Source organism: Arachis duranensis, chromosome 3 (assembly GCF_000817695.3).
Source record: "Arachis duranensis cultivar V14167 chromosome 3, aradu.V14167.gnm2.J7QH, whole genome shotgun sequence".
Taxonomy (NCBI): domain Eukaryota; kingdom Viridiplantae; phylum Streptophyta; class Magnoliopsida; order Fabales; family Fabaceae; genus Arachis; species Arachis duranensis.
Genome location: NC_029774.3, coordinates 66,685,456 through 66,693,367, shown reverse-complemented (window position 1 = coordinate 66,693,367; position 7,912 = coordinate 66,685,456).

Sequence of the window (7,912 nt, the reverse complement as noted above, 5' to 3'; positions counted from 1 at the left end):
CCCTGGTCTCCGAGAGCTTGCCATAGGTCCGAGTATATCTCTCTTTGGCTTTCTTGGCCATGTCCTCGGCCAGGTTAGCAGCCGCCTTCGCCTCTGTTATAGTGAACTAGTAACCTAGGATATACAGAAATGAGTAAATGACGTAAAAATATACTTTCGGAGTCCACTGAGTGTGTGCTTGGGCTGTGCATTGAAGCTTTCATGTGTATAGACTTTTCATGGAGTTAAACGCCAGCTTTTATGCCAGTTTGGGCGTTTAACTCCAATTTTTGTGCCAGTTCCGTCGTTAAACACCGGGAATTCTGAAGCTGATTTGTAACGCCGGTTTGGGCCATCAAATCTCGGGCAAAGTATAGACTATTATACATTTCTGGAAAGCCCAGAATGTCTACTTTCCAACGCAATTGAGAGCGCGCTCATTGGGCTTCTGTAGCTTCAGAAAATCCACTTCGAGTGCAGGGAGGTCAGAATCCAACAGCATCTGCAGTCCTTTTTCAGCCTCTGAATCAGATTTTTGCTCAGGTCCCTCAATTACAGCTATAAATTACCTGAAATCACAGAAAAACACACAAACTCATAGTAAAGCCCAGAAAAGTGAATTTAAAAAAAACTAATAAAACTTATTTTTCTTGAATTCACTGCTTTTTCTTGCTTCTAGAATCAATTTGATAATTTTTCAGATCCTCAATAACACTTCTTCTTTTTCATCATTCTTTCAAGAGCCAACAAGTTTAACATTCTTTAATCAACAATTTCAAAAGACATATGCATTGTTCAAGCATTCATTCAGAAAACAAAAAGTATTGTCACCACATCAAACTAATTCAACTAGTTTAAGAGATAAATTCGAAATCCTGTACTTCTTGTTCTTTTGTGATTAAAACATTTTTCATTTAAGAGAGGTGATGGATTCATAGGACATTCATAGCTTTAAGACATGAACCTTAAATTTTATTAATCATGAATTAAGAACAAGACTCAAAAATAGATATAAGATGAAACGAATAGTAATAGAAAACAAAAAAATTAAATGACTCTAAAATAGACTCCTAATGATAGAGGTTATCACAGAGTTAGGACTCAACAACCTTGATTTTGAGAAGTGGATACTCCCTCAACTTGTGGGGTATTTGACCTTCCAAGGGAGAGCTTATGGCGCTTCAGCTCCTGTAGCTCACGCCCCTGCTTCTCTTGTTCCTTCAGCAATTTGCAGAGCATGCAGTTTTGATTTTGCTGTTCTTCCTTAATTTGTTCCATAGTTTCTTGCAGCTTGGCAACAGATGCTTCTAGGCTGGCCTAGTAGTCAATTTTAGGAAGTTCAGGGAGGAACTCCTGCGCCCTCCTTTTGATAGAGTAATCTTGCATTTGTCCTTCCATTGACTTCTTGGTGATTGGATGTTCAATTGGAATGAATTCATCTACTCCCATCCTCACCCCAGCATCTTTACATAGCAAAGAGATTAAGCTTGGGTAAGCCAGTTTGGCCTCAGTGGAATTCTTGTTTGCAATTGTGTAAATATCACAAGCAATCAAATGATGAACCTCCAATTCTTTTTCCAGCATAATGCAATGAATCATCACTGCTCTCTTGATGGTAACGTCAGAATGGTTGCTAGTGGGCAATATAGAACGCCCAATGAAGTCTAGCCAACCTCTTGCAATTGGTTTGAGATCTCCTCTCTTGAGTTGGTTTGGGACACCTTTTGAATTGGTTGTCCACTTAGTTCCAGGGAGGCATATGTCCTCTAGAACTTGATCCAACCCCTTATCTGCTCTCACCATTCTCCTATTAAAGGATTCAGGATCATCTTGCAGTTGAGGCAATTTGAAGACCTCTCTTATTTTTGTCTAGATGGAAGTAAATAATTCTTCCTCTGACCATGGTTCTGTAGGTATGAAAAGTAGTTCCAGTCATTCTCTGCTTATCTGTCAGCCACAGATTTGAGTAGAATTCCTGAACCGTGTTCCTTCCAACCTTTGTCTCAGGGTTGGTTAGAACTTTCCATCCTCTGTTTCGAATTTGCTCTTGGATCTCTGGATATTCATATTCTTTTAGATCGAATCTGACTTCCGGGATCACTGACCTCAGACCCATTATTTTGTGGTAATGGTCTACATGTTCTTTGGTTAAGAACTTCTCTTGATTCCAAAAATTCTTTAGAGTATTCTCTTTCTTGCCTCTTGAATTGGTTTGTTTTCCCTTAGGAGCCATGATATTGATAAATCTTGGCTTAGTAATCACGGAAAAGCACACCAAACTTAGAGGTTTGCTTGCCCTCAAGCAAAAGAAAGGAAGGGGGAGAGAGAAGAGGAGAGCAAATTCGAATGGTGGGGAGAGTGGGATGGCCGAATGTGTATTTATAAGGGAATGGGAGAGATTTCGAAAACTTTGAAGGAGATTTGAGAAGATATGGAAAGAAATTGAGAAGATATTTGAGTTTTTGAAGAAGATTTGGAAAGGATTTGAAGGAGATTTGAAGAATGATTTAGAAAATTATTTAATTTTTTTGAAGATTGAGAGTGAATGATGAAAGTTTGTAATGTATTTATGCAAAAAATTATGGATCAAAACAAGAAAGTTTGAAAAAATTTGAAGTGGAAAACAAAATCTCTGTCCCCTACCTTTCTGGCGTTAAACACCCAGAATGGTATCCATTCTGGCGTTTAACACCCAAATATTGGCCATTATGGGCGTTTAACGCCCAGCCAGGTACCCTGGCTGGCGTTAAATGCCAGAAACCCCTTCATCACTGGGTGTTTTGCTAAACGCCCAGGATGCTGCAATCCGAAGAGCAGAACTTTTTGTCCCGATTCAAAGACTCTGGATGAAAACTTTTTGTCATGCCACTTCTTTGCCTTTTCCTTATAGATTTTTGCATTTTCAAAGGCACTGAGTCTGAACTCCTCTAGCTCATTTAGCTGGAGCAATCTTTTTTCACTAGCTAACTTAGCATCCATGTTTAGGAATTTGGTAGCCCAGTAGGCTTTATGTGCCAGTTCCACGGGCAGATGACAAGCCTTCCCATACACAAGTTGGTATGGAGAGGTTCCTATAGGAGTCTTGAATGCTGTTCTGTATGCCCACAGAGCATCGTCCAAGCTCTTTGCCCAATCCTTTCTATGGGCAATAACAGCCCGTTCCAGGATTCTTTTTAGCTCTCTATTAGAGACTTCAGCTTGCCCATTTGTCTGTGGATGATACAGAGTTGCTACCTTGTGGCTAATTCCATATCGAACCATAGTAGAGTACAGCTGTTTATTACAGAAATGAGTGCCCCCATCACTGATTAGTACTCTGGGAACACCAAACCTGCTGAAGATGTGTTTCTTGAGGAATTTCAGCATGGTCTTGGTATCATTATTGGGTGTGGCAATTGCTTCTACCCATTTAGATACATAGTCCACTGCCACCAGAATATAAGTGTTTGAGTATGATGGTGGGAAGGGACCCATGAAGTCAATACCCCATACATCAAACAATTCAATCTCTAAGATCCCTTGTTGAGGCATGGCATAACCATGAGGTAAGTTACCAGCTCTTTGGCAACTGTCGCAGTTACGCACAAACTCTCGGGCATCCCTATAGAGAGTAGGCCAGTAGGATCTACATTGGAGGACCTTAGTAGCTATTCGCTCACCTCCGAAATGTACCCCATATTGTGATCCATGGCAATGCCACAGGATCCTTTGTGCTTCCTCTCTAGGTACACATCTGCGGATTATTCCGTCTGCACATCTCTTAAAGAGATATGGTTCATCCCATAGGTAGTACTTGGCATCAGAAATTAATTTTTTTCTTTGCACCCTGCTGTACTCCTGTGGTATGAACCTCACAGCTTTATAATTTGCAATGTCTGCAAACCGTGGAGCTTCCTGAATGGCAAAGAGTTGCTCATCTAGAAAGGTCTCAGAGATCTCAGTAGATGGGAGGGACGCCCCAGCTACTGGTTCTATTCGGGACAGATGATCAGCTACCTGGTTCTCTGTCCCCTTTCTGTCTTTTATTTCTATATCAAACTCATGCAGAAGCAACACCCACCTTATGAGCCTGGGTTTTGAATCCTGCTTTGTGAGTAAGTATTTAAGAGCAGCATGGTCAGTGTACACAATCACTTTTGACCCTACTAAGTAGGATCTAAACTTGTCAATGGCATAAACCACTGCAAGTAATTCTTTTTCTGTGGTTGTGTAATTCTTCTGTGCGTCATTTAGAACACGGCTAGCATAATAAATGACGTGCAGAAGCTTGTTATGCCTCTGTCCCAACACTGCACCAATGGCATGGTCACTGGCATCACACATTAGTTCGAATGGTAGTGTCCAGTCTGGTGCAGAGATGACTGGTGTTGTGACCAGCTTGGCTTTCAGGGTCTCAAATGCCTACAAACACTGTGTGTCAAACACAAATGGTGTGTCAGCAGCTAGCTGGTTGCTTAGAGATTTGGTAATTTTTGAAAAATCCTTTATAAACCTTCTGTAGAATCCTGCATGTCCCAGAAAGCTTCTGATTGCCTTAACATTGGCAGGTGGTGGTAATTTTTCAATTACCTCCACCTTTGCTTGATCTACCTCTATTCCCTTGCTTGAAATTTTATGCCCAAGGACAATTCCTTCAGTCACCATAAAGTGACATTTCTCCCAGTTTAAGACCAGATTAGTCTCTTGGCATCTTTTCAAGACAAGGGCTAGGTGATCAAGACAGGAGTTGAATAAGTCTCCAATTACTGAGAAGTCATCCATGAAGACTTCTAGGAACTTCTCTACCATATCAGGGAAGATGGAGAGCATGCACCTCTCATTGCATAGACCAAAAGGCATTCTTGTGTAAGCAAACACGCCAGAAGGACAGGTGAATGCTGTTTTCTCTTGATCTTGAGGGTCCACTGCAATTTGATTATAGCCTGAATAGCCATCCAAAAAGCAGTAATAATCATGACCCGCTAGTCTTTCTAGCATTTGGTCCATGAATGGTAAAGGAATCTGGTGGCTGTATTGAGCCTTCTGTAGTCAATACACATACGCCACCCTGTAACTGTTCTTGTAGGAACCAATTCATTCTTTTCATTGTGAACCACAGTCATGCCTCCCTTCTTGGGGATAACTTGGACAAGGCTCACCCAGGGGCTATCAGAAATAGGATAAATAATCCCAGCCTCTAGTAACTTAGTGACCTCTTTCTGCACCACCTCCTTCATGGCAGGATTTAGCCGCCTCTATGGTTGAACCACTGGCTTGGCATTATCTTCCAAGAGGATCTTTTGCATGCATCTTGCTGGGCTAATGCCCTTAAGATCACTTATGGACCACCCAAGAGCTGTCTTGTGTGTCCTTAGCACTTGAATTTGTGCTTCCTCTTCCTGTGAGTTTAAAGCAGAGCTTATGATCACTGGAAAAGTGTCACCTTCTCCCAGAATGCATACTTCAGGGATGGTGGTAGTGGCTTGAGCTCGGGTTTAGGAGGCTTATCTTCTTCCTGAGGAATTTTCAGAGGTTCTTTTATTTCCTCTGGTTCCTCCAGGTCAGGCTGGACACCTTTAAAGATATCCTCTAGCTCTGATTCGAGACTCTCAGTCATATAGATCTCTTCCACCAAAGAGTCAATAATATCAGCGCTCATACAGTCATTTGATGTGTCTGGATGCTGCATAGCTTTGACAGCATTCAACTTAAACTCATCCTCATTGACTCTCAGGGTCACTTCCCCTTTTTGTACATCAATGAGAGTTTGTCCAGTTGCTAGGAAGGGTCTTCCTAGGATGAGAGTTGCACTTTTGTGCTCCTCCATTTCCAGCACTACAAAGTCAGTTGGAAAGGCAAATGGCCCAACCTTGACAATCATGTCTTCAATTATGCCTGATGGATATTTAATGGAGCCATCAGCTAGTTGGAGACATATCCGTGTTGGTTTGACTTCTTCAGTCAACCCAAGCTTTCTGATAGTGGATGCAGGTATTAGGTTGATACTTGCTCCAAGGTCACATAGGGCTATCTTGGTACAAGCACCTTCTAATGTGCATGGTATCATAAAGCTTCCTGGATCTTGAAGCTTTTCTGGTAAGCTTTTCAGGATGACTGCACTGCATTCTTCGGTGAGAAAAACCTTCTCAGTTTCTCTCCAATCCTTCTTATGACTTAAGATCTCTTTCATGAACTTAGCATAAGAGGGTATTTGCTCAAGTGCCTCTGCAAACGGAATCTTTATTTCAAGAGTCCTGAGATAGTCTGCAAAGTGAACAAATTATTTATCCTGTTCCGCTTGGCGGAGTTTCTGAGGATAAGGCATTCTAGCTTTATATTCTTCAACCTTAGTTGCTGCAGGTTTATTCCCTACAGAGGTGGTTGGAGAAGCCTTCTTAGAGGGGTTACTATCAGTACTCTCAGGTGTCTGATTCCTCATTAGCGTTTGAACGCCAGGAATGGGTGAGGAATGGGCGTTTAACGCCAACTTTTCCCCTTTTTCTGGCGTTTGAATGCCAAAACTGGGCAAGGAATGGGCGTTTAACGCCAGCTTTTCCCCCTTTTCTGGCGTTTGAACGCCAGGAGTATTCCTCTCTGGGCTCTTACTGTCCTCAGAGGGATTTTGGGCAGTGGTTTGGTTATCCTCTGTCAGTTGTTCCTTTCTTGGCTTTTTGCTACTTTGAGCAGTGTTATTCAATGTCTTCCCACTCCTCAGTTGAACTGCTTGGCATTCTTCTGTTATCTGTTTAGATAACTGCTGTTTTGCCTGATTCAACTGTGATTCTATATTCTTGTTAGCAATTTTGGTTTCTTGGAGCATCTCTTTGAATTCTGCTAACTATTTTGTCATCAGGAGTAATTGCTGATTAAGCTCAACAATCTGTTCTTGAGGATTAGGATTAGTAGTTATTGCCATAGCTTCTTCTTTTGTAGAGGACTCACTGCTTGAGTATAGATGTTGATTTCTAGCAACAGTATCTATGAGCTCTTGAGCCTCTTCAATCGTCTTCCTCATATATATAGATCCACTAGCTGAGTGGTCTAGAGACATCTGAGCTTTTTTTGTAAGCCCATAGTAGAAGATGTCTAACTGTACCCACTCTGAAAACATTTTAGAGGGGCATTTTCTTAGCATACCTCTGTACCTCTCCCAGGCATTATAAAGAGATTCATTATCCTCTTGTTTAATGCCTTGGATGTCCAGCCTTAGCTGTGTCATCCTTTTTAGAGGGTAAAATTGATTCAGGAATTTGTCTGATAACTGTCTCCATGTTTTTATGCTTGCTGTGGGTTGGTTATTCAACCACCTCTTAGCTTGATCTTTTACAGCAAATGGAAACAGTAATAATTTGTAGACATCCTGATCCACCTCTTTATCACGTACTGTGTCAGCAATTTGTAAGAACTGTGCCAGAAACTCAGTAGGTTCTTCCTGTGGAAGACCGGAATACTGGCAATTTTGCTGCACCATGATAATGAGTTAAGAATTTAGCTCAAAGCTGCTTGCTACATATGACCCCATAGTCCTTCTGGACTGCTCAATTCCACTTAGGTCCATGATGGAGAAAGGGAAATGATATGGATTCACAAGTGAAGTATAAAATAATTTTTTTTATTTTTTTATTTTTTTTTCGTTTTTAATTAAAGATGACCGAAAATAATATAAAAATGGGAAAGCAATTAGAATAAAATTTCGAAAACTAAGAGAAAATAAAATCAAAGCAAATTGAAAACTAAATCAATTAATTACTTAAAAAGACTTTGGAATTAGCAATTAAGAAGATATGACTGTAAATTATTTTGAAAAAGATTTGATTTTTGAAATGAGGAGAGAGAAAAACAACAAGATGACACCAAACTTAAAATTTTTAGAAAATCAAACACAAATTTTCGAAAATTTTAAAGGAAAACACAAAGAAGACACCAAACTTAGAACTTTTAAAAATCAAGAAAA